At 48.0% G+C, this 27,058-nt stretch overlaps 1 protein-coding gene across 4 annotated transcripts in view; it reads left to right on the forward strand.

The window, feature by feature from the left end:
* The first annotated feature begins 435 nt into the window (after window positions 1-435).
* LOC135375339 (uncharacterized) overlaps window positions 436-27,058 on the forward strand; it is a 113,688-nt gene continuing 87,065 nt past the window's right edge. For 3 of the 4 annotated variants that reach the window (XM_064608067.1, XM_064608070.1, XM_064608069.1), the window contains exon 1: window positions 436-517. The gene's annotated coding sequence lies outside the window, so the exon portion shown is untranslated. Of the gene's footprint in view, window positions 518-3,904; window positions 3,974-27,058 lie in introns of those variants that run through there. The other variant, XM_064608068.1, reaches the window with a different exon arrangement.

The following is a 27,058-nucleotide window of genomic DNA, read 5'->3' on the forward strand; positions in this document are numbered from 1 at the left end:
CGATTTCGAGGTATACACAATGCGGGGCAGTGCATGGGCCCAACGACATCCTAAACGAAACGATCGCGAATGTAGCTTCGATTTTTCCCTAGACTTTTCGATTTTTCAACCACCATGAGCAGAATTTTCTGTCATTCATATTGTAAATTCCAGTGCATGCAGAGCTTGCCTGTTACCGGATTGACATATGAGGGCGGCAATAGTATAAGCAGTAAAGAATGCTTGGAAAAGTACCAGCCCTTCAAACAGGTGGCTGCTCGCTGAGAATCCAATCTCAGAGAATGTTGCTTGGAAGAGAGGTGCAATTATTTGTAGTGATAATGCCACGGGTAACACAAGTGATATGATACTGCAGTACATTGAAATGCATATGGCGATATTTAAAGGGAATTGGTCGGTATCGCATACGTGCCACTGACACAACAAGTCAGTGTGCAGAGGTTGAACGTGCATCGAGTTTTCAACACGAAGATGTCGACGTCATAGCTCTTGGCTGCGGTTTTGCTGGCCTTCGTCGGTAAAGTACTTTGATGAACTGCTCAGAATAAGCTAATCGAACACGTAACTGGTTTGTAAACTGACTAAAGTATCTCTACATATTTTTAGAACCCCCGGATCTCCTTGCTCTCCGACTCTTTGGAAACAAAACGTGCCCATTGCGATGTGCAGATTGCGCTGATAACAATGGCTGCATCATTGCACTACTAGAATGCGCATACATTTCGTAGTTTCACTTAGGCAAGACTTGAAGAATAGTATTTCATCTGCCGGAACTACAAAATGTGTCGTACTGGGATGAGAATAATATTGACATATTTTGAAAAGCTAGGCTGTTAATTATACCATTACTTAGCACACCGCGATCTTTCATAAGGTTTTCAGCAAATACCGCGGCGGTTATTCTCCAATTGTGTTGTTGCGCTTACTGTACAGTCGCCTTTCACTCGAACATACTAACTATGCGTATTTGTCAGTAATATATGTACGTAGTTGCGTGCATAATCCGGTTCTCTGAGACACGGTTGTCTGAAATTTCCAGCCAGTGTCGGAGCGCGTCCCTATTGGCGGTGTCGCGCACGGAAAAACTACAGGGTTCGCAAAGATAAACTTCGGGGTTTGTAACGAAGATACAACAAATAAGAACAGTGTCGGAAAGCTAAAGTAGATGTTAGAGGTCGAATTATGCCCCAAAATTTTATGTCGATAATACCGCTTGGTCTGTTTCTCTGCCGATAAATCGTGCAATAAATCGTGCAATCGTGTGTTTATCGGAGAGATCGAGAGACATTGGAGGCATAACCCCACGATACTCGGGGTCGTCTGCTAGTGAGGGCAGTTGAGCGCGGCCTCCCACAAGAGAAGATATAGGTATAGTTCCTTCGTGTACGACATCGCCGGTAGGGGATGCTCCGCTACAGGCTGGAGATTTTGGACAATCGAATCCCACGCAGTACATCATCCATTCTTCCCAAGGTTGCGGGATTGAACCCAACCGTGGACAACTTGGGTATGAGACATGCCATCTTCCGCGAGGAGCGTCAAATACGGCGTGCTGAGATTTTGGTGCACTTTAACAGACACCCCACGTGGACAAAATGAATAGCCAACCGATCACCAAGAACATTTCATATAGCTAAAGACCTAAGCGCGTTCCAATACATAGAGAGGCGACATAAGACACAGCACAGAGCTAATAATTACACAACTCTGGCTGACTATATTGCCTTGCAGTTAAGAGTTGTGCATTGTGTTGTCTTTTTATGTGTTGCCATTCACTAGCGTTCTAACGACTTTAATGCAGAATGAGGGCAATTTTAGCGCCCGAATTTTAACATAATTCAACAAGAATACGTGTGACTTACTCGGAAATATAAGCGCCCATGGGTTCGCGCTGCGTATGGAGTTTAAAATGTGGCACCTTCAGGACAGTCGCATTGAGACATAAAAGTTGGAAAACTACGTGGTTTGTAACGCGCTCGAGCTACAGTTCTTCGGGACTGCTTTGAGAGCTCCTTGCAGCACAAGCATTCGACCTCCTTGGGCATTATGGCGCGTGAGCCGCACCAGCACTTTAAAAATGTGCGCGATTAAATATGAGTACAAGAAATTTACAAATAACTTTTACATGTTCGATCACAATGTGCCCTGCTAAGGTGCGACTGATGGTGTTTTCTTCATCCGTCACCGATGTTCGTGGAGTTCGACTTCGGCTTGCATTCGCGGCATCGGCGACGTTTCGAAAGCAAAGTTCTCGAATTGTTCAGACGCAACAGAATTTCGTTCTCAATCACAGAAATGTCGGAGAAAAGGTCCGGCCTCGGAGGCTCCTCATGACTTGCTTCGACGTCCATTTTGAAGATCACTCTCATACGAACTCACTAACAACAAAACTTCCGATCCGGGCTTCGAATGAACATGAGCCTCATATCACGTCAAACAAGCGGAAATCCTTCATAAAAAGGCTAGATTTCGGCACCCATTGCGCGAATTCTTCCTCCCCTCTGCGTCACGAGCTAATGACGGATTATAACGTTTTTTTGCGACTTTCGGGCTCTCTCCCTGCACATGAGAATCGGTCGAGCGATAGCAAAATGAGGGGCCACCGATGGTGACTGCTGTGACTGTGAAATCTGTTATGTTTTCGTTTGAACGATGACGTTAGTTAGGTGAAGAATTCACGAGAGATGCTCATTGTGAGCTTTCTGCGAGGGGATCATTATTTAATTCCCCAGAATGGGGTAGAGTATCGCCCCTATATAAGTCTTTGTTGAGGGGGAAGATCCAACTCGGTTTTCAGTTCCCCGTTCGGCAAACTTCGTTGCCACGTACAGCGAAACTATTTCGAGGGTGGCCTGAGGACATATTATACTTTCGTAATAGATACAAAAGAAATATTTGTCCAACTTCTCGCCAGAGTCCATTTCAACCCAAAACCGGAGGAAAAGCTACTTGCATATGCTGCTGCGCTCAGAATACTACAAAAATCATTGGAAGTTAATTTGGCCTCTTATTCGAACACTAGATTACACTTCTTGTCCAACAAAATAATTTCATTCGTCTAGCTGGCAAAAACAACGATCCTAAGATTCGAGGCGCAGGTAAGCAACAAATTCTACTTCTGTTTAATGACGACGGTTGGGGAGTTTAATCGCAGGAGCCGATACTCTAGCTCAGTGACGCCACTGATGTGGTGAGATGGACTAATCAGTAGCCTCACAATGAGTATCTAAGTCATACAGTATACACAAACCTTAGCAGTGATTTTAGGGCAGAGCATTGGTTGGCTGAGTTTAGCCATGGATCAAGAAATTTTGACATAGTTAGAGGGCGAGTGTCGTGCTGATTTTGAGACACTGAAAGTGAAGATCTGAAGGGTTGGTAGTGCGGGCAATAAAGCAGGATGTGCTCTAGCTCTTCCAGATCACTAGACTGACAGCATATAGGAGAGCCAACTTGTCGCAAGCGGTAAAAATACTGATATGTGAACGCCACACTGAGTTGCACACGAAAAGTCAATAAAGGGTCTTGACGAGAGGTGCTTCGCGGCATTCGGAAAGCGAAAACGGTTGCGCAATGTCCCTTAGAGCAAACGTTGTTGAAATAGTCGTTAGGCTGGAAGAAAGCTGCACACATAAACTCGATAGCCTAATAATTTGAAATCCGCTATTATAAACGCTACACGTGTTTAAGGGCTGTCGTGGAAGCATCAAAACAGACATAGTCGTGTCAATTCTAAGCATTGTCCATTGTCTGAAACAAATTCAAACATGCTCACTCGTGGCGCATCCGGTATCTGCTGAAATCTGCTGTGTTCTATTATTACTGAAAGGCTATGTCACGCCTGGGTATGCCACGTCTGGGTATTTAATGGGAAGCTTTTGATCGCAGACTAACTAGTCCGTCCAGAAAATGAAGTTGTGCCTTGTTATACTTTGCGTGCTTTTGGGTGCTGCTGTGGGAAATTAGAGCTCGGGTATGTCTGTAGCTTTTGTTTTGGTAACTCCAGCAAGCGGAAGTGCTGAAGATGATTTTGTTTAGTTACACAGAACGGGATAATAACCTTCCGCGGTGGAGGCTGTTTTTGGCCTTCTATTCTATTCTATCAAGTGGTATGCCTCCGTGTGGGTCAGCAGGTACCTCCGGGGGATTGTGCGCCGTGTGCGGTCTTCATTGGCAACTATATCCTTGTTTTCGCTATAGAGTACGAGAAAGATCCACAGTAAACTCACACAGCCGATTCCAACACTGGCTTGCTTCCGGTGAAGGCACCAATCAATGCACTAGGCCATGGGAGTTAGAGGTGGATACATGGCCAGAGTCCTAAAGTGGTATAAGGTGAAACAGTGCCAACTAAAGTAGCCCTATAAGGTCTCGCTAAAGTTCCCCGAAGATGAATGACACTCATCAAATATTCTTTGGGCAAAAGTACATTTATATTTTTTTTCTTACAGGAAGTTGTAACACGTTAGGTGCAACACCTCCGTAATGAGTGATTGCAAAATTATTGCGAACGCGAAATAAATCAGTTGAAGTCATGGTCTGTGTCACGGGGCTCAGGGATCGTGCGTGATATCCCCCAGCTCCGAGATCGTTGAAGGTATTCGAATTCAGCGGGTAGGGTGGAGATTGGCCAGTCGATGAACAAGAGGACGAGGACACATTGCTTTCGTATCAAGCAACAACAATTTACTCTTCCACAAAAGACATATCAATCAAAGTAGCACACGACAGGAAACGCTCAAGTATCAATCACGACACATAAATGAGACATATATTGCACCACACTGATGCTATGCGGCCTAACGCGAAATACGCACCGATTGCCCAACTACTAACTGGTGTGAGGAACTCAGCGGGAAGGCGCAAGGGGCAGCCGTAGACGAGCTGAGCGGAGCTGCAGCTGAGGTCCGGTTTGTAGGCGGCACGGATGCCCAGAAGCACCAGTGGCAAAATGGCTGTCCAGTGAGAGCGGTGATCATGGGCCATCAAGGCGGCTTTCAGATGACGGTGGAGCCTTTCGACCAGGCCATTCGATGCAGGATGATATGATGTTGTTCTGATGCGAGATGCGCCAAGCAGGTTAGTGAAAGCCGTGAATAGCCTGCTTTCGAACTGCGGGCCCCTGTCAGTAGATATACGAGACGGCACTCCAAAACGGGAAATCCAGGTGGAAAGGAAAGTGGAGGCAATGGTCTCAGCTGTGGTGTCCCTGATAGGTGTTGCCTCAGGCCATCGGGTATACCGATCGACGATGGTTAGCAGGTACCGGAAACCGTCGGATGGAGGCAGGGGGCCGACAATGTCCATATGAAGAGAGTCGAAACGGGCGTCTGGCAGGGCAAACTTGCTGAGCGGGGTGATGGTATGCCGCTGTATTTTGCATCGCTGGCATGGAAGGCAGGCTCGGACCCATAAACGGATGTCTGCGTTCATTGAAGGCCAGACATAACGTTCCGCTATGAGCTTCTGAGACGCTCTGGCGCCAGGATGAGAGAGGTCGTGAAGGGCGGCAAAAACTGCGCGGCGGAGCTCTGATGGGACGAACGGTCTGGAACGGCCGGTAGAAGTGTCGCAGCAGAGGCTTAAACCCGTGCCTGGCAGGGGAAAATCTTCAAACTGGAGAGAGGTTGAATGGTTGGTGCGGAGCAGAGGAAGTTCTTTGTCTGCATTCTGCGCGACAGCTAGAGCTTCGGGAGAAATGGATGTTGACGGAGCAGAGAGGGGAGCGATGCGGCTGAGGGCATCTGCGGGGCAGTTCTTGCGACCGGGCACGTATTGTATATCTGTGCAGAACTCTGCCAGGAAAGACAGATGCCGAATCTCGCGGGGAGAATAACGGCTACTGGCCGACCGGAAAGCGTAGATGAGCGGTTGGTGATCCGTCAGGATAGTGAAGTTGCGGCCTTCCAGGAAGTGTCGAAAGTGCCGGACTGCAAGATAGGCGGCTAACAGCTCCCGTCCGAATGTACTGTATTTCTGCTCAGTGGGCTTGAGAGACTTGCTGAAGAAGGAGATTGGGTTCCAGACACCGCTGAGCTCCTGCTGCAGAGCTGCTCCAACCGCTTCGACAGACGCGTCTACCATAAGCGTAGTTGGAGCGCCATGTTTGGGATGGGAAAGGAGCGTCTGCGCAGAAAGGGCGGTCTTGATTTGGGAAAATGCATCCTGAGCCTCTGCGTTCCAAGGAAGAGGGTTGGCGCGGGTCTCCCGCTGGCTGAGGAGCGATTCCAGGGGACGGAGGATGGTGGCACAATGCGGAATGAATCGCCGGTAGAAATTCACCAGGCCGAGAAACCTGCGCAGCTGCCGGATGGATTGGGGCTGGGGATAACTGTTAATGGCGGCGACCTTGTTGGCTAGAGGGGCGATTCCGGTGCGAGAGACCAGGTGGCCGAGGAATTCAGTTGACTCAACGCCAAACTCGCACTTCTGAATGTTTACGACAATGCCATGGGCGTCCAGGCGAGTGAAGAGTTGACGGAGATGGTCTGCGTGCTCCTCGGGGGTCGGGCTTGCGACAAGAATGTCGTCAATATAAGCAAAGACGAGAGGAAGGCCTCTTGTGACGGAATCGATAAATCGCTGAAACGTCTGCGCCGCGTTGCGTAATCCGAAAGGCATCCTTTGGAATTCAAAAAGGCCGAATGGGGTGGTAATCGCTGTCTTTTTGACGTCTTCGGGTGCGACGGGAATTTGATGATAGGCCTTCATTAAGTCGATTTTGCTGAACAGGGTAGCGCCGTGTAGGTTGACCGTAAAATCCTGCAACCGTGGTAGAGGGTAGCGGTCGGGAACGGTGGCGATGTTAAGTGCCCGATAATCGCCGCATGGGCGCCAATCTCCGGTTTTCTTTGGCACCATGTGCAATGGAGATGACCAGTCACTCGAAGAGGGCCGTGCGACCCCGATGGCGAGCATGTGCTCAAACTCTGTGCGTGCGATTTTGAGTTTCTCGGGCGCTAGCCGTCGTGGTCGTGCGAATACGGGTGGTCCAGTAGTGCAGATATGATGGACCACATCATGAGCGACAGGCCTTGACCAATTCGGCGGCTGAGTGAGGGAAGGGAACTTCCTCAGGATGGAGGCATAAGGCGACGTCATGGCAGGAAAGGTAGAAGTGGAGGCCACGACGGGAGACGACGGGGCGCTCTTGACAAAGACTGAAAGGTTTGTTGTCGAGTCGAGAAGTCTCTTGTGTAGAACGTTGACCGTGAGACCGAAGTGTTGCAAGAAATCTGCACCCAGAATCGCTTGACCGACGCCGGCAACTAAGAACAGCCAAGAGAAGCTTCGGCGCAGTCCGAGATTGAGGCGGAGGATCTGCTGTCGGAAGACTGGAATGGTGGTGCTGTTGACTGCGGTGAGATGAAACAGGGCCGGGCGGCGCCTATCAGATGGGGAAGCAGGCAGCACACTGACCTCGGCACCGGTATCGACCAAGAAACGCATCTTGGTCACACGGTCAGTAACGTAGAACAGGCGACTGATGGGAGACGCCGGGAGACTGCTGGTCGCCGTCAGTGCTCCCCTGCCGGGTTTCCCGACCAGCCGCAAGGCCGAGTGCACTTCTCCGCACGAGCTCCGAAACGATGGTGGTACCAACACCAAGGAACTGAGGAATCTTCGGAGCGCGGAGAAGACGAGCGGCGGCGGGTGCGAGAGGTCCGTCCTCGGAAGCGGCGGCGGTGCGGGGAATATTGGCGGCGAGTTGTACGATCAGCAGAAAGAGCGTCGATGCACTCGCGGAGGTGGGAAATGTCGGCTGACAAGGAATCAAGGCGCGCGTGCACGGGGTCGTGGCGAGAACGGTCAGCATCGCAGCGGGGTGCCGAAGAGTCGAATGAGGGCTGCGAGAGTGACGCGACGCCTGGGCCGACCATGATGATGATGATTGGGAGTTTAATGGCGCATTGACAACAAAGATCATAATGCGCCATAAACTGAGGTATGATTGAGACAGTGGTGATGTTATGGTTATTTAAGAGTAAACACGATGACTAATAAAAGATGAGTGTATACGTGTAAGACTACAGAAGGCTAATAACGCCAACGTCTCTCAGGAAATCAAAGACGCTTCTAAAAGGGACGAGAGCCTCGTCACCAAGCAATAGGGCTGGGTGAAGAGGTAAGAAGTATTTATAAAATTCTTTGAAGTGATATTTGCGATGGATTTCATGATGTGTGCATGTGATGAGTATGTGTACAACAGACAGGAGCTGACCACAGTGCTCACATTTAGGTAGCTCCTCTCCCCGAAGTAAGAACCCGTGTGTAAGGTAAGTGTGACCTATACGCAACCTCGCTCGTAAAGTGCACAACAGGCGGTTTTCCAGCCGGTCTCCTGTATCCTGAATTTGAGGTTTAATTAAGTGGAGCTTGTTATTTGTTTGTGTGTCCCAAAATGCTTGCCACATTCTGTGCAGTGATTTCTTGAGTGTCAGTCTCATATCTTGCACGGACATATCAAAAGGTGTGATGTCATTTTGGAGAGCAGCTGCAGCTGCTTGATCTGCCAACTCATTTCCTTTGATGCCTACATGGCTGGGCACCCAGCATAGGATGAGAGAGTAGCCCTTTGTTCTTATCGAACTGGCTAAGGATCTTGCTCGCTGCACAAGAAAGTTTTTTGTTATGTGCTGATTACAGATTGCATTAATGGAGCTCAAGGAGTCTGTATATACAACCGAGGACTTTATGGAATCTTGAAGGATGTAGTTGAGCGCCAAGATGATGGCGTAAACCTCGGCAGTGAAAATCGATGCAGAGGTTTTTATACGATGAGACCTTGTGTGCGTGCCACAAATCATGGCACAACTCACACCTGCACTAGACTTGGACCCGTCTGTGTAAATCTCAGTATGGTTATCAAAACTGTCTTTCAGGTGTGCAAACTCTTCTTGAAGTACTGATGAAGCAGTGTCTTGTTTCTTGTATTTTGCCAAGGAAGTGTCATATCTTGGAGGTGGTTCCCAGGGTGGGATCTTCCTGCTACACTCTACAACTTGTAGGTCACAGGATGAGAAACCATGACAATCAAACTCTGATGCAATTCGTAAAGAGAATGGAGGGACAACAGAGGGCTTGTTAATAAACAGCTGTTTAAAACGTGTGTGCTTGACGCAAGTTGAGGCAGGATTTTGGGGTAGGCTACGTATTCTAAGTGCGTACGATGTACCGAGGTAAGAACGCCGTCTTTGCAAGGAGCATTCCTTTGATTCAACATACAGACTCTGTACTGGGGACGTTCGGAAGGCGCCAAGCACAAGCCTGAGCCCCTGGTGATGGACAGGGTGCAGGGCTTTCAACACCGACTCGCGAGCAGAGCCGTAGACAAATGACCCATAATCAAGTTTTGAGCGAATACATGCAGTATACACTTTGTGCAGTGTTTCCTGGTCTGCACCCCAAGATCTGTGAGAAATGATTTTTAGAATGTTTAGTGACTTGACACACTTTATCTTTAGGTTTTGGACATGAGCCTTGAAGGTCAGCTTTGAGTCAAAAGTGATGCCAAGAAATTTGGCTTCTGGTTGAACAAGGATATCTTGTTGGTTAAGCTGGAGTGTAGGTTGTGAAAACAGTCCTCTAATCCTAGAGAAATGGACACACACAGTTTTCTCAGCTGAAAATTTAAATCCATTTGATGAAGACCACTTGGCCATATTGTTGATGGCCACCTGCATCTGTCGTTCGCATATTGACAGGTTCGTGGAGCAACAAGATATTTGAATGTCATCCACGTACAAGGAGAAAGATATGGAGGGTGGGATGACATTGGTCACTGAGTTGATTTTCACAATAAATAAGACAACACTGAGAACGGATCCCTGCGGGACACCATTCTCTTGTACGAAGGGGCGGGATAGAGTGGTTCCCAGTCGCACTCTGAAGGATCTGTGCTGGAGGAAGTTTGAAATGCATTTAAGGAGTCTGCCCTTCACGTCAAAAGAGTAAAGATCCTGCAGAATACCGTGTCGCCACGCGGTGTCATACGCTTTCTCTAAATCAAAGAAAACGGATAAGCAATGTTGTCTTCTGACGAAGGCTTCACGGATAGTGGTTTCTAGCCGAACAAGGTGATCCATAGTGGAGCACCCCATTCGAAAACCACATTGAAATTCAGAAAGGCAATTATTTTCTTCCAGATGATGAACCAGCCGGTTATTGACCATTCGTTCAAACGTCTTCCCAATACAACTCGTAAGGGCGATAGGTCTGTAACTGGCTGGATTGGATGCTTCCTTTTTTGGCTTGAGAAGGGGAATGACAGTCGCAGTCTTCCATAATAATGGTAGTGTTCCCTCTGCCCAAAGGCGGTTAAAGAAAAGGAGCAACATTTTTTTAGAGTCATCAGACAGGTGGCACAGCATGGAGTAGGTTACTCTGTCTGGGCCCGGGGCAGTGGCTTTAGCAGCGAATAGAGATCGCTGAAGCTCCACCATCGTGAACGGCTGATTGTATACGTACTCATCGCCACCACTCATTGGAATTTTTCGTTTCTCAGCGTTTGTTTTTACTCTAAGAAATTCGGGACTGTAATGGGATGAATCAGAGATGCGTTCAAAATGTTGTCCGAGCGCATCCGCCTGTTCTTGTAGGCTTCCGCACACCTGCCCATTGACTTCTAAAAGAGGGATTGTATAACTGCGGTGTTCTCCTCTGATTTTGCCAAGTCTGTCCCACACCACTTTGGATGGGGTACTGTGAGATAGGGAAGACACGAAGTTGTGCCAAGATGACCGCTTTGCTTGTTTCCGCGTCCATCTGGCCTTGGCTCTCGCCTTTTTAAACAAAAGAAGATTTTGTGATGTGGGGTACCTCCGAAATGTACCCCACGCACGATTTTGAAGTTTACGAGTTTCCTTGCACTCGCTGTTCCACCATGGCTTCGGTCGTTTCGGTAGACAACCGGAAGTCTGGGGGATGGATTGTGTTGCTGCATCGAGGATGACGTTGGTAATTACATTGTTGGCCTCTTCAATCGTCATCCTCTCCACAGGGATTAACGACAGGTCACATTTTTTGGAGAAATCATTCCAGTCGGCATGTTGGAACTTCCATCTAGGGGGGCATGCTGTTAGACTATTGACTGCACACATATATTTCAGGACCACTGGAAAGTGATCACTACCAAGTGGGTTTTCTTCCACGCTCCATTCTAAATCTTGATATAGAGATGGACTGCAAAGAGATAAATCTAAGACCGAGAAAGACTGACTTGAACAGTGGACGTACGTCGGTGCTCCTGTATTTAAAAGACAGATGGAGGTTGATAACAAGACCCTTTCCAACATTTTCCCTCGGCTGTCGCTTCTTGCACTGCCCCAAAGCAGATTGTGGGCATTAAAGTCGCCTAAGAGTATAAATGGAGTTGGAAGTTGGCTGATTAAGTGTTCTATATCCCTCTGTGCAAAACTTCCTGATGGTGGCAAATAGACCGAGCAGATGGTGACAATTCTGTCCAGACACATCTGCACGGCTACGGCTTCCAAATCTGTGACCAAGTGGACCTCTTTGGACGGAACAGTTCCTCGTGTGACGATAGCCACACCGCCAGATGCGCGAGTGGCGTCTATTCGATCTCTTCGAAATAGATTGTGTCTACGAATTGGATTTGGTGTGTGTGTGTTTAAATATGTTTCTTGGAGGCAGAAACATGCTGCATTGTACTTGTCGAAGAGATCGTTAATGTCGTCTAAGTTAGAAAGTAAACCACGGCAGTTCCACTGGAGAAAGTGGTTCATAACGGTCACACTAAAAAGGAGGAAAAGAAAGCGCAGCACTTGGTGAAACCGACTAGGAAAGACTTGTACCATTTAGGGGGGTTGGACCCTTCGCGGGGGTTGTTTCTGTTGTTCATTCCCTTTGAAACCCCTTCCTCGTCCTTTTTCTCGTTTTTCCTTCCCTTGTGAAGGAATGCTGGGAAGGCTCGACGATGACTTCTGCGACATGCAGTCGTCATCGTCGACCTCCATACTTTGGGTGCCTTTTTGGGAAGGGGCTTTTACGACCCCGTCCCAAACTGACGGTGTGCCATCGACCTTAGAGGAGGCCGTGGACACCTCTTCCTGACCAGTTGGCACATTGGTCAGGGAGGAGGAACGCGACACTTGCGCATCCTCATGTTTTTTTGGGGGAGTGTGGGGTGGAGGCCCCAGAGTCTGGGTCCCCACGGATACACTGAGCGGTGCCACTCCCCTCTGCACCGACTCAGCGAAACTTTTTCCTTTTTTTCGGAAGTTCAACTGTGCTCTAGCTGCCTTGTAGCTCACATTTTGTTCTGTTTTTATTTTCAAGATTTCCTTTTCGTCCTGGAATTTTGGGCAACTTCTTGAGTAGGCCGGGTGATTGCCGTGGCAGTTAGAACAACAAAAACTGTTTTTGCAAGACTCTGGTGTGTGTTCCTTCCCGTCGCCAGCACACTTTGGGCAGACTAGGTGCCCACGACACACTTGCGAATGGTGCCCAAAACGCTGGCACTTAAAACATCTGCGTGGGTTGGGTATGTAGTGGCGCACAGGGCAGTTTACATAGCCTGCTTTCAACTCGGAGGGAAGACTGTGAAGTTCGAATGAAAGAACAAGATGTCTGGTGGGGATCTCTTTGTTGTCCCTACGAATAACAATCCGCTTTGCGCTCACGACACCCTGATCTCTCAAACCCTCTTCGATCTCCGATTCGGAGCACAAAAGTAGCTCATCACAGGAGATTACCCCCTTTACTGTATTCAAAGTGCGGTGTGCTGTCACTGAGATCGGGATCTCACCAACCAGCCTCATCGACAACAAACCCGAACTCTGCTGACTGGTCTCAACCTCGATCTGGATCTCTCCACTTCTCAACTTTTTGGCCTTGTATGTTTTTCCAATCACGTGTTCAAGAGATTTAGCAACGATGAAGGGAGATACCTTATCAAGTGACTTTGTTTCATCATCAGACTTCATTATCAGGATTTTCGGGTACCATGGTTCTTTGTTTTTCTCAAAGAGATGCATGGCTTGAACCTCGTTGCGGCCCCTCTTTCGAGGCCGATCATGTCTTAAGGGAGGGAATTGATTGGAATCCATGAAAGATGGTTGTACATTCGGTGCAGATGGTGTGCCAGCCACCATCGACCCCAACAAGGGAACATGCTACGCATGCTAGCACTTGCCACTGCACGATACCCAAGTGCAGTTTCTAGGAGATAGAAAGAACTGCCCAAGGTTGACCCTAGCCGCCAAAGAAGGTGAAGGGAAGAAATGGAGAGCGAGAAGGAGAGAAAAGGGAAGGTGATGAAAAGAGAGATGGCAACTAGCTGAATAATCCTGGCCGGGCCTTCCAGGACCACCCGACTATGGGAAGCAGGGGCCAAAGCGGTGTGTTGCTTTCCCGGAGGGGCCCCGAAGGGTCCTAAACAACCTCCGGGTCCACTCAACCGCCAGGATCCCCCTTTCCCCAGACACGGGAAAGCCACGCACAGCTATACGTGGGGGTCTCCCTCCTGCGGCGACCCAACCGTGAGTGCAGGAGGGGGCTACTGCGGCTGCTGCCGGGCGATGGGGGCGCCAAGTTCCCGACGCCGGGGCCTGGGCCGACCACTTCCATGATTTTGTCGGCTTGCTGAGCAAGATCGTGAATGGGGAGACTTGACGCTGCGGCCAGAATCATCTGGGCTTGCGGGGGAAGGCGTTGCAAAAACAGCTCCCGCAGCAAATGGGCGTCGAATGTCGGGGCACGATCGCCGAGCAAAGACTCCATGGACCGTAGCAGCTGGGACGGTCGGCGGTCACCGAGCTCCTCCGCGTTGAGCAATTGCTGGAGCCGCTTACGCTCAGTGAGAGAGGTACGATCTAGGATGGCAGTCTTCAGGTTGGTGAACGGATTCTCGTGCGGCGGGGCTTGGAGCACGTCGGCAACCTCAATAGCAATTTCTGGCGGTAGCGCTGCAACAATGTGCCGGTACTTGGTGAGCTCTGAGGAAATGCCGGAGAGCTGAAATTGCGTCTCAGCTTGGATGAACCATATGCTGGGGTTCTTGTGCCAGAAGGGAGGCAAACGGACAGCGACGTAGCTCATCGTGGTAGGGTGCTGGCCAGATGCGGTGCTGGCCCCTGCGTCACCAAGCATGTTGAGGCTGACGGCGGCAGTTCGTGGTTCGGGTTACCAGTGTGGGAAACCTAGGTGAAGTAATCCCAAAACGGTAGCGGAGAATGCTGTTTATGCTGTCAGAGCCAGACAGATTAGTCTCATGGCGGCCAAAACCGTCGAAGAATTTCAAAGCTCGCGCCTTGCGATGTGCTGCTGGTGGCGCATCAACTTCGTCTTCTGCTGCGTGTCGCTACACTTTCCTTCTTCCTGGTCACGCTCACACACCAACATTAATTCGCACAAAATCTCGCAGCTTCCTGCGATGTCTTCAAAGCTCCTTATTTCGCCACTTACGTCGCAGCTCCCTGCGTTGTCTTCCAAACTCTGGGTTGCACCACTTCTGTCGCAGCTCCCTGCGATGTCTTCAAAACTCTGCCGTCACTCAGATCTTCGCCGATCCGCTCCTTCTGCACCTCCAGTTATCTCCGACGGCATCACCGCCGCTACTTCGTTACGACTTTCACTATCCGGTGACCATGGGACGACAACCTACTTTCGGCCGGTCGCTCCTTTTTAATCTCTCGGAAGACGGGGCACCCTCAGGTGCTTCCACGAAACGAACCCATTCTTCCCCACGAAAAAGGGTCACCACGACTGCCACATTCTCGGAATCCATGCGGAAGTCCCTTTTGGTTATGTGAGAACCACGACATTCTCACGCCTGTACCGCTATTCTGGTCCTGCTGATGGACACGTGCTCTCTTTGTGGCTGACCACCAGTCTTGCATGTGATGGTCATGGAAAATTACTTGGTCGCATCTGCCTGTGCTTATGACTGAAAATTTGTCGCCCTGTGACAGTCTGATGCAAGAAACAACAACAACTTTATTTCGATATGATAGGTGGGGAGATCCATCGACAGGTGCGATACTCCACCCCATTGCTGACGGTGATGCGGAGAATGAAATAATGAGCCCCTTCACAATATGAATCGAAGTCCTACGGTATCCAGAAAGGTGAAGAGAGCTTTGAGGGCAGAGCGCGTTGGTGGGCTGGTAATGGCCAAGGACCAAGCAATTTTGTGAGTCAGGGGGGGGGGGGGGGGGCGAGAGTCCAGCACGTTAAGGGATCCGGAGAGCACACAGTATGATAGAATTTGTTTACCCCATACACTTTTCTAAAATGCGAAAGGAAAAGTTAAAACTTCGTCGTTGAAACTCCGAAAGCTGCGTGCGTATCGTCAGACCGGCAGAGTCGACGGCAGCGCTCCGATTGCAACGACGAGGCGGTGTCGAGGAAAGAAAATACTGAGACGCGGCGATATGGCGGCCCGCACCGCTGTTTCCGGATCTTGGTGTGGTACAATATTGGGCAGAGTGCCATCCGACACGTAAGCAAGTGGAGATGCTAGACACCTTCAGCGATCACGGCGCATGGCGGTGCTGGGTGTATAGCAGGAGTGCTTAACAGTTCCGGTCTATCTATGCGCGTGTGTACCAAGTTATATAGAGACACGTGGCGAAATTCTCATAGGTCCCTGCGTCTTCAGGCTGATGCCATTATAGAGACCTATACCGCCATCCATCGGTTGCGCGGAGAACTATGATTGGGAATAAATGACGTTAGGGATTACGTCAGCTTGAGGTTAGCCCGAAGTTACCTACAGATTCAGCGAGTTTGGGGCGCAGTTCTCCGTCCATATCTACACGCATTAGGACAAAGTAAACAGAATACATTCTGACCAAAGCACCGCGCTCGGCAGTACGTAGAATGCATGCTACGGATTAACCACAAAATTAATAGAAATAGAAAATCAAGGGAAAATAACAGCGAAAAAGTATCGAAATTAAATATATTTGATTACTGACTTCAGCACCCTCTCCCCCCATCTCCGGTGCCCCCCCCCCTTATGGTCGGTGGGACATCGTCGCATTTGCCTTTGTGCAAGTGTACTGCAGGGTTCGCCAAGCTCATGAGCATAATATCTTTTAAACAAACTTAGCGTGATGTTCCACTTTCACCATTAGATATTCCAACCTTACAGTTGCGCGGGCGGTGACTGCAAAAGTGAAAGTATTGTTGCTTATCCGTTGGCTTTTTGTAGAGGTCGCAGTTTTGTAATCATGTTGTAGTTTCGTGGAATCTGACTGAGCGTGCCGAGAGTTATGATGAGAACTTTATTGCGTCATATGCGGTGTTTCTACATCAACGTAATTTTGAAAATTCTTGTTTCCCGTGTTCCCAGATTAAATGTATGTCACCAATATATGGAAGGTATACGATGGGTTTTAATGTGAAGGCGCTAAGGGCGTTGTTTTCTAGGAATCCCTTGACGATATTTCAAGTAAATATAAGTGCGCAAACAAGCTGGTGAATATTCGAAATGGGAAGCATATCCTTGAGTCTGAGGAGGAAGCAGTAAACAGTGCAGGAAGTCATGGCCATGGTGGTTGTGCTTTTTATGTACCAGACTTTTGTGCTTCCTCCTCAGCCTCAAGGACATGCTTGCCATTTCGAAGATATTTTCATACGTGGGTGCAGCTGGTCTGCTCATTTGCGCACCATGTATTTAATGGTAATATTCCTTATTGAACTCGCAAAGCTTTACTATGAGGATTGTTTGTGCGACGAGGATTTGTGGGTCTTTCCTGATATTTGATTCGGAAAGGGTACAGCGGACAGCTCCGATTCAGCCGCTGTTGTGGGATGCTTGTGCGTAGGTACGTTATACAGCTAGTGTGACCAGGTGTCGTGCTACTACCAAATGTACGCGAGTAGTAAAGATAGGGTGAGAAACTACAGGAGGGCGAAACAACGCCAACCCTGCCCTGAGCACTGCGCGTATTTTTCCCCGTGCGGCGTGTGTGCGCAGGGTTGTCCGCGTGCTTATCGGCGGGGGGAGGGCTGCTTGCGCGCTTACCCTCTCACATTTTTGGACCTGGGCCGACTTCTTTCGACATTTTTTTAGCCTTGGCCGACTTCGTTCGCGTATTTTTTCCCGCGCCCGGCGGGCGGCGCTCGGGTAGAGAATATATTTATTAAACTAAATGGTGCAAGGAATTATGCTGTGACTCTGTGTGGAGTGTTGTCCGCGCGCTACCGGCGGGGGGAGGGCTGCTTGCGCGCTTATCGTAGCGTATTTTTCAGCCTGGGCCGACTTCTTTCACCATTTTCCCACTTGGGCTGACTTCCCTCAGAAATGTTTTCCGGTACAACAGTTGTGCAGTAGGCTGTTTAGATGCAAATGATAGCCATACACAAAAGTACAAGTGAAAATATATTTATTAAAGTCATTAGTGTCAGGAATTATATTATGACTCTGAGTGAATGGGAAAAACTTGGCCAAAAAATCTGAAGTAGAAGAAACACAATACACGTAACAATACTTATTACAGGTACGATACAATAGCATTGAATAGATGTCACAGATTAAACACAATATTTTTTTTATTAAAATCAATCATACACACAAGTTTTCAATGAATCAGAAGTGATAACACATTTGTGGCGGCCCGTGTGTGATGACGAAGACGTGCCTCTGCTGCCACGCGCTACGGCGCTGGCACGGCAGTTCTACCGGTACCGTCCTAGCGTGAGGCCACGACCATCTGCCCGCTGGGACATTCCATCATCGCCGGTCAGGACTCATGTAGAGGGACACCCCCTCCTCTACACATTTAATCAAAGAAGATGTTCTTAATCAATACGATTACAATCAAAATTACAAGTTTTATTATAAAAAGTCAGAGATGTGAGAACCTGATAGATATATAAGTAATTTCGAGCACAATATGGAAGCTAAGTTTAATATTCCAATAAGACACAAATTTAACTAATCAATTTCTATTGAAGTGAATAGCGCAGACATAAGGCAATAATTCGAATCAACACGATCAACACATAGCATTCATATAGAACAAATCATCCAACATGTAGGGAAATAATAGCTACACCATATCAAAACGATCAATACATTTAATCAAAGAAGATATTCTTAATCAATATGATTATAAACAAAATTATAAGCTGTGTTATAAAAAGTCTAATATTCCTATACGTGAGAACCATCAGTGCAATAGCGGGAAGTTCTGATAGTCGTATGTAATTATGATGATGATGATTAGTATTTTAATGGCGCAGCAGCAACGGAGGCTATAATGCGCCAAAACATTGTTAAAAATGTCACTAGTTAAAAATGGAATGATAAGGTTAAAACCAGTACATGATATAAATTAGCTCAAGTACTGTGTTTTCAAAAAAATATCGTTAAAATTGCAAGGCGTTTAAAAAACCAGTGTCTCTAATAAAATTATAGACTCTACTAAACGGTAAAAGAGCGTCATCACCCAGCAGTAGGGCTGGGTGGAGCGGTAGGTGATTCCTATAAAACTCCTGGAAGTGACGATGGCGAAGAGATTCATACGACGCACAAGAAATAAGGATGTGCAGAACAGAAAGGGGTTCCCCACAGTGCGTGCACTCGGGTGGCTCCTCTCTGTGAAGAAGGAAACTATGGGTGAGGTGAGTGTGGCCAAGTTTTAGCCGTGTCCGGGTTACTGCATGTGCTCTCTTTTCCAAGCTCTGTATAGGGTGTCCTATGTTATTTTTAACCAGGTGGAGTTTATTGCGTATCTGTGTGTCGCAATATTCCTGCCATCTTTTGTTTATCGTCCTCTTGAGATGGGGCTTCAAGTCCTGAAAAGGTACATCAAACGGCGTCACATCAGCAGAGAGCGCAGCAGCGGCAGCTTTGTCGGCAAGCTCGTTGCCTGCTATCCCTCTGTGGCTAGGCACCCAGCAGATGATAAGAGAAAGACCTCTGTTCACTACTCTGCTGGCTATATACTGTGCTCGCTGCACGAGGTGGTTCTTCTGTGGTTTAATGTTACATACCGATTGCAAAGCACTAAAAGAATCTGTGTATATGACAGATGATTCGATGTTATTTTCTAAAATGAAGTTCAGTGCTAAAATGATGGCATAAACCTCTGCAGTGAAGATGGACGTGATGCGCTTTAAGCAGTGCGACCTTGTACATGAACCTGATACCATGGCACAAGAAACACCTGTGCTTGTTTTGGACCCATCTGTATATATTTCAGTGTGGTTCCGAAACCACTCTTCAGGTGCTCAAATTCCTGTTGTAGCACTAACGAAGGTGTTACATGTTTCTTATACTTTGTAAGGTAGCAGTTATATTTCAGGGGTGGTTGCCATGGAGGTACCCTCGGATTGCATTCGGCGATCACATAACTGTAAGCAGTGAAGCCATACAGTTGAATATCATTTGGAATTCGCATGCTAAAGGGTGGGGTAATTGTTGGCTTGTTTAGGAAGAGTTGCTTAAAACGTGTGGTCTTAACGCAGGATAAAGAAAGGTGTTGAGGGTAGCCTCTTATCCTCAGTGCATACAAAATCCCAAGATAGAAGCGACGTTTCGCCAAGGACCACTGATTTGCTTCCACATACAGACTTTCAACAGGTGTCGTACGGAATGCCCCCAGTACAAGTCGCAGTCCCTGGTGGTGGATAGGATTCAAAGCCTTCAGCACAGATTGGCGTGCAGACCCGTATACAATGCATCCATAATCTAGTCGTGATCGGACAATACATGTGTACACGCGATATAGTGTTTCGCGATCTGCACCCCAAGATCTGTGTGACAGGACTTTAAGAATATTTGAAGATTTCAAGCATTTCCCTTTCAGGTTCTTTATGTGAGCTGCAAACGTGAGCTTTGCATCAAAAATGACACCAAGGAATGTGTGTTCCGATCGTACTGCCAATTCATGTCCATTTACGCTTAGCTTGGGATCTGGGAATACACCTCTTGCTCTAGAAAAAGGCACACAGACTGTCTCAGCTGAAAACTTAAACCCGTTCTGCGATGACCATTTGACAAGCTTATTAATTGTGAGCTGGATTTGTCTCTCACACATGGCCAAGTTCGTAGATGAATATGCTATCTGGAGATCATCTACGTACAAAGAGTACATAATTGAGGGTGGAATTACATTGGCGATAGAGTTCACTTTGATAATGAAAAGTGTAACACTGAGCACTGACCCTTGTGGGACACCATTTTCCTGTATGAACAGACGAGAGAGTGATGTACCCAGCTGTACCCTGAAAGTCCTTCCCTGGAGGAAATTAGAAATGCAGCGGAACAGACGCCCACGTATTCCAAAATCGTGCAGGTCCCGGAGGATGCCGTATCGCCATGCTGTGTCGTAAGCCTTTTCAAGGTCAAAAGAACACGGATAGGCAGTGCTGTCTCCTAAAAAAGGCTTCACGAATGGTGGTCTCTAGTCGAATGAGGTGAGGTGAGGTCCTACACGGAAGCCACACTGGTATGGAGTGAGGCGTTCATTCTCCTCCAGGTAGTGAATAAGACGGTTATTCACCATACGCTCAAAAGTTTTACCAATACAACTTGTGAGCGTGATAGGTCTGTAACTAGTGGGTATGGAGGTATCTTTCCCTGGTTTGAGGAAAGGGAGGAAAGGTGAGAAAAGGTAATGGGCCACCCTGCAAGAAACACCCTAAGAAAGCTGCACTGTATGCCACATGAAAATTGAAGAATCCCAGAGTTACTTGCGAGAAGTATTGAGACTAAGTCACATGCTGTCACTGTAAGGAATGTTGCAGAACATTTGTAGCCGAACCGATAAATTCAGAAAGGCATGAGCATTGCATTAAAATAATAACTTATTTATTTCTTCCTCAGAGCCACGGGCAAACTGTGCCAGGGGTAGGTGACACGGGCACTATTGTTTATTCAAGTCATTTAAAAAAGAACGCATCTGGAGATTAAAGCTTCCCAGTCTTCCTTGATCAGGTGTGCTGCTTGCACGTTCCTTTACAAAGTGGTTGTACGCATCTGAAATGATCACAAATATCGGGCATTGGCAACCTTGGCAGGAACAAACACTTAAAATGGCTGGCTGACCGGGCGATTCCACGCGAAATGATCCCGCGGACCTGCTCGGCCCCCACAAAACGATCCCGGATTTTAACGAAATTATTTTTAGCAGTCCCTAATACTGCAAAACGACACACCACGAAACATTTCTTCCCAAATCTCAATGTGGCGGGTGCTAGACACCAGCAAAGTTCGCAGCGCTGGCGAAAACCGTGCCTATGGCGTGAACGGCAGCTGCGGCTCATAGAAAGCACCTAGAACTGTGCTGTTTTCTTCTGCGTATAGAGGAAACCATGCTTTACACAGCGTCCAAATCCCGGTTGTCGTGCTGTAATCGGTGCAGGTATACAAAGGCCGGAAGGTTCGCAATTTTCCTCCTACTTCGCGAATTTTTTTGTGGAAGATCAAACCATTAAATTTTGATTAATACTTTTTCCTGCCAAGGCCCTAAGGAATACTTCAAGAAGAAAAATCGCCAGACACGTAACTTTTCCAGCCATTGCAGGAAAAAAAGAGGAAGTATGCGATTTTTTCAAAATTTGCTACAATCGAGCGTAAAGCACGCAATGAAGAGGTCGGAAGAGACGCCTGAGACCAATGCAGTTTTATAGAGCGAGCCTTCCTCTACAACATATTAAAAAATCTCGAGGGTGTTTTTTTCGTATACGGGAGAAAATACTTTTTTTGTAGTAGAGGGTATTACGACCACGGTGACCCACGTTGCATGTATCCAGTGGGGTGCTATATTTTTTTTCTTGGGCTCCTGTTTTAATTACTCGTATTTCTGATATTATCGCAGCCCAAACCTCTGAAAGGTTTGGGCTGCGTTTTTGAGTCCGAACGGCATCCTGAGGAACTCGTAGAGTCCAAATGGTGTAACGATTGCTGTCTTGGGGATATCATCCGGGGCCATAGGAATCTGATGGTAAGCTTTTACCAGGTCGATCTTGCTGAAACAGGTGGCCCCGGCCAGGTTGTTGGTGAAATCTTGGATATTTGGTAGGGGATACCTGTCGGGCTTCGTGATGCTGTTGAGGGCCCCATAGTCGCCACAGGGACGCCAATCCCCAGTCTTTTTGGGAACCATATGAAGCGGGGTGGCCCAATCGCTTTTGGATGGGCGGGCGATTCCGATGTCAAGCATGTGTTCGAATTCAGCCTGAGCGATCTTGAATTTCTCCGGGGCAAGCCGTCGAGGACGGAAGTGCACTGGAGGGCCTGTAGTTTGTATGTGGTGGACGACGTCATGACCGACGGGTTGGGTCCAGTCGGGAGGCTTCATGAGTGACGGAAATTCGTGCACGACGTCAGCGAAAGGCGTCTCGAGCGAGGAAATCATGTGATGGGGCGCAGCTGGTATAGGATGCTGAACACAGCGGAGCGTAGGGGTGTGTAAGCGAGTCGTAGGGTCACACAGCGTTCAGCGATGAAGATCGACGAGGAGGCCAAAATGGTGGAGGAAATCTGCTCCCAGGATGTTGTGGGTGATCCCTGCCATGCGAAAAATCCATCTGAAGGTACGACGAAGGCCTAGGGAAAGTGTGAGGGAGCGCTCGCCGTACACAGGGATTCCGGTACCGTTTGCGGCAGCAAGATGATAGAGTGGGTGGCCCTGTCTTTGTGCCCGTGTGGCAGGTAGTAGGCTGACCTCAGCACCGGTGTCGACTAGAAAACGGCGTTTGAAGCTGGGTCGGTTATGTACAGGAGGCGACTGGGCGTGGGGGAGGGAGGGGAACCGCACGTCGCCGCTAGCGATTTCCTGGGCGGTTTCCCGGCCAGGCACAGAGAGGTTGACAGTTGCGTGCGCTGGCGCCGAAAGACCAGTGGTAAAAGCAGAAATCTGAGGGGTTTTCCAGAGGTTCCCTAGTGCGTGAGCGTGGTCGCCGAACTGGACGGGGGGAACCGGGGCGCCGCCAGGACTGTGGCGCGTGTGGGGCGGAGGCGGCCGGGGAATCTTGATGCGGAAGGACGGCTGCGAGGAGCGATGACATCTGGTGAACCTCCGCCCGCAGGCTTTCGAGGCTGTCGGGAGCGTTTTGAGGCAAACCTTGGTTAGGGTTGACATGGGCCGTGTTAGTACATGGTATCGGTGGCATGGCGTTGGGCGAAGTGGCGTCGAAGGCCTTAACAGAGGCGATGGTGGGGACAGCCACTTCCATGATCTTATCGGCGTGCGCCGCCAAGTCGACTATTGGCAGATTTGTAGCAGTTGCAAGCAGCATCTGCACGGTGGGCGGGAGTCGCTGCAGGAACATTTCTTTGAGGAGGGGTTCGTCAATGGTTGAAGCCCTGGGTCCAAGGAGATTCTGCATGTGTCGAAGGAGTTGGAATGGTCTCCTGTCGCCAAGGTCTTCAGCGGACAGCAGTTGCTGCAGACGTTTACGTTCCGAAGCGGTTGTTCTTTCGATAAGCGCCTTCTTCAGAGTGTCGTAAGGGTCAGTGGACAACGGGGCACAGAGAATGTCAGAGACTTCGTTGGCCACTTCGGGAGGTAGTGCTGCGGCGACGTGAAAGTACTTGGTGGATTGGCTGGTAATACCTGCGGGTGGAACTGGCATTCCACCTGGGAAAACCAAACCGCCGGATTTGAACACCAAAATGGCGGGATCTTGACTGCTACGTGGGAGATGCTAGGTTGGACAACCTGAGGGGTGGAGATACCGGTCGCCGCGGTTGCTGGGGGCTGCGACATGGCCGCAAAACTCACTCCGTTCGGGTCACCAGTTTGTGGTCTGCAGGCCGGAAGAAAAGAGACAACCAGCGGGGTAGAAGGTTGGTCGAAGAATGATTTAATTCTCGTGCCAAGACTGGTGCGCGAGAGTAGCCGGCCATCATTGTCGTCATCTGCCGGGGGCGCCACAACGCCTTTTTTCCCTGCGGTTGTCTTGCCAATTCGATGCAGTCATTTTGCCATTGTGAGGATGTTACTAATGTAGGCCTGCCTCATTTTTGTGACGTTTTTCATCGCAGAGCTCATCAAAAAGGGCAATGTCGTGCATTACCGACTTATTGCTCCTATAGCATTAATGAAAGCGCGTATCAGGTTACATTATTACTGGGAAGTCTGTGGAGCAAACTGTGCTAATGGGATAGTTCACCTTTCCAGCCCCAATTCGGTGATTTTTGTTGCCGTGTCTTCAGATTGGCATAATAAATGATGTGACAGCTCTACTACTCTACAGCTCACTTATTTTACATTACAGCTGCAATATTTGCACTTTTAGCTCACTGATGTGAAACTTGCGCATCAGAAAAGTGCTCCCACGTGATTGTGGTGCATTCTGGGTGTGTCAGAGGTGGCTAGTGCATGTGCCCTTGCAAATACTCCAATTCTGAGCAAAAGGTGTAGAAGAGGGTTTGCCTTTGACTGAATGAGCTTTCCAAACATGTTTTTTTGGGTCATACTGTGGGACGCACTACCATTTTAAATATGTTTTGGCTGTCTTACTCCAGCTGCCTCATTCCTTTGTCCTGGATCTCCCCTATACCATATGCCAATCCACATGAAACATGACTCCATATCAGTTGTACACTTCCCCTCTTTTTATGGTCTCTGTAAGCATATCAAATGGTACTTTGTGCTTGCCTTGTTGTCAACTGTTTGTAGTATGGGCAAAGGACTCGTGTTCTGCACAGCCCACTTTCGGCTTTTAGGTGTTGATGGGTCCACCTTGCTCCGTTTACGTTTCCCAATACCCGTGCTCGTGTTTGATGTGCCAGCTGTTGGGCTAGGCATTGCTGTTTCCCGCTCTTGGTCAGACTTGCCCTGTGATAAGCAACCATAATTTTCTATACATCAAAGTTTTGGGGTTCTGTGTTTTCTCAAATTCTGGGGTTAAAACTCTGTCCAAACAGCAACGATATCACACAAATTCATGCAAAAATTCCTGCAAATTCAGAAGGAAAAATTATCATTAGGATGAATTTAGGTATGAAATCAGGCTTCACTGTATTATCTGCCTTTGTCGTACAAATCATCATGTGTTTAGGAGAAATCAACAGCGTACTGTGTGAAAGGTTAGTATACTGCTGCCAATGAAATGTCCTGGTTGGGTGCAGTTTTGAAGTAGTAATAGGGTGCAACCCAAAAAGAGACAAAACTCAATTCGGGGGCGCAAATTGGGGAGAAAATTGGGTAAGCCCCTAAAACTTCAGCACACAATTACGGCCACCAGTTTTCTGCAGCAGTAAATCATAGGTTCCACGGCAGGAATTCCTAAATTCTGCAATCTTCAAAAGGGAAAACGTGTGCTCCAAGTATTCCTTATGGTTTGGCAGTGATAGTGTCCAGCTTGCACATATCAGTTGGTCTGCACAGACAAAACATACGCCAGAAAACTAAAATATTCACTTTCTGTTATGGCAGGATGAGAGTAAATTATCGTATTTTCTCTAATGTAAGACTTTTTTTTTTCAAAATTGCACATTCCAAACTTGGGGTCGTCTTGCATTTGAATCCCGGCGGCACTGGCGGGGCACATTTGCGGCGATGGGGGGCGTTCGCCTGTACCTGGGAGAGCAGGGAGGGACCAAGCATGCGGCGCGCCTCAGAGTCATGTATGTGAGACGCACCAAATGCCGCATGTCCTCAGAAACGCTCCACGTTGCCGACTGCTTACAGAATAGCATTTGCAAAATTCTGAGAAGTAGGAACAACATTCTTCCTACTTCTCCAGACCAACCTTTTCACTGCATATTTGTCAGTTCGATATGGGCAACTTTACTAAAAGCCTTGACTTTGAATATTTTTTGTGTAATACCTGTTTGCCTTGAAGAGCTATTTTTTCTTCAAAGTACTGGCAAAGCCCTATATATAAAAAATATTCATCCAAAGTTGTCCTATGCACCACTAGCAATAAATTAATGAAACCATGAAAAAATTGTGTTTGTTGCGCCTTCGACTAGCGTTTTCCGGTTAGAGTAACGAACTCGGAATTACGTGCAGCAAATGAAATTAATATTACTCTACAAGAAAAAAAAAAGGAATTGTACCTCTCCAAGTGATTCGAAACCGCCGCGGCAGACCTTTGAGTGAAAGGCAGTTTATGTAAGACGCTCACTTCGAAGGCGCCCTGCCCTTGAATTATTTGCAATGGAGCAGAAATATTTCATGGTGCAGGATTACATGTGCCTAGGAACTGCCATGATGTTTTTCGAAATAATCTGTGATGGTCGGGCACACTTGCTGGACCTCTTCGAAAAAATGACTTACCAGAATTTAAAAAATAAATATATATATATACAGCTGGGAAATTGCCTGCAAGATACGATTCACTAGCTGCAAACACTTCTGTAAAGTGGGTTTCCCGCAACACTTTTGTGCACAGGGTGCAGCCTGCTTTAGAAATCGGACAGTTGTCAGCGCATTCGAAGAAACTGCTTGAAAAATCCGATCAGCTGTGGCAAACTCCACCCAATTCTCTTCTCAACATTTCAAAAGAATGACACAGAATTAACGTTTTTATGCGACTAGAAATGAAGCAGTGTGATGGAAATTGGTCCAGTTGTCATCAAAGTTTCCAAAAATTATGCAATTCTGCAGAATTGTGTGACAATTTCTAAATCAAGAACAACAGGCAAATTCCGGCAATTTCTGCAAAATTGTGGAAAACAAGTGGCCTTACACACAGTCATTTTCAACACTTGCTCATACCTGTCCAATCAACTCAGCTGTTTCTCGGCATGCGACAGCCTGGCCTGCATTGTAATCGCCTGCACTGTATAGCTCATCTTGCACACTTTCCACAGCTTGAGTGCTGCACTGGGTCCAGGTTGTTCCAAATGTACTATCATCAGATTCGTTCAAGGTGGCCCAAGCTGAACAGAACTTTTCTGCTGACTGAAGCAGTTCACCCTGCTGATGCTCCACCTCTGGTTGTGTAACTATAGGGATGATATCTGTAACAAAACATGCAGTTCATCTTCAGAGGGCAGGGCAATACTGCAGTAATCTGCAGTACTCACCAAACTTCTTTAACAGTGTCTCATGGGACCTCCGGCATAGTGCTCGTTCCGCAAGCAGTTCATTCTCTGCTACCTCTAACTTCTTCTGAAGATGCTCTGTTG

The sequence above is a fragment of the Ornithodoros turicata genome, unplaced genomic scaffold (genome assembly GCF_037126465.1).
Source record: "Ornithodoros turicata isolate Travis unplaced genomic scaffold, ASM3712646v1 ctg00000857.1, whole genome shotgun sequence".
NCBI classification, from domain to species: Eukaryota; Metazoa; Arthropoda; class Arachnida; order Ixodida; family Argasidae; genus Ornithodoros; species Ornithodoros turicata.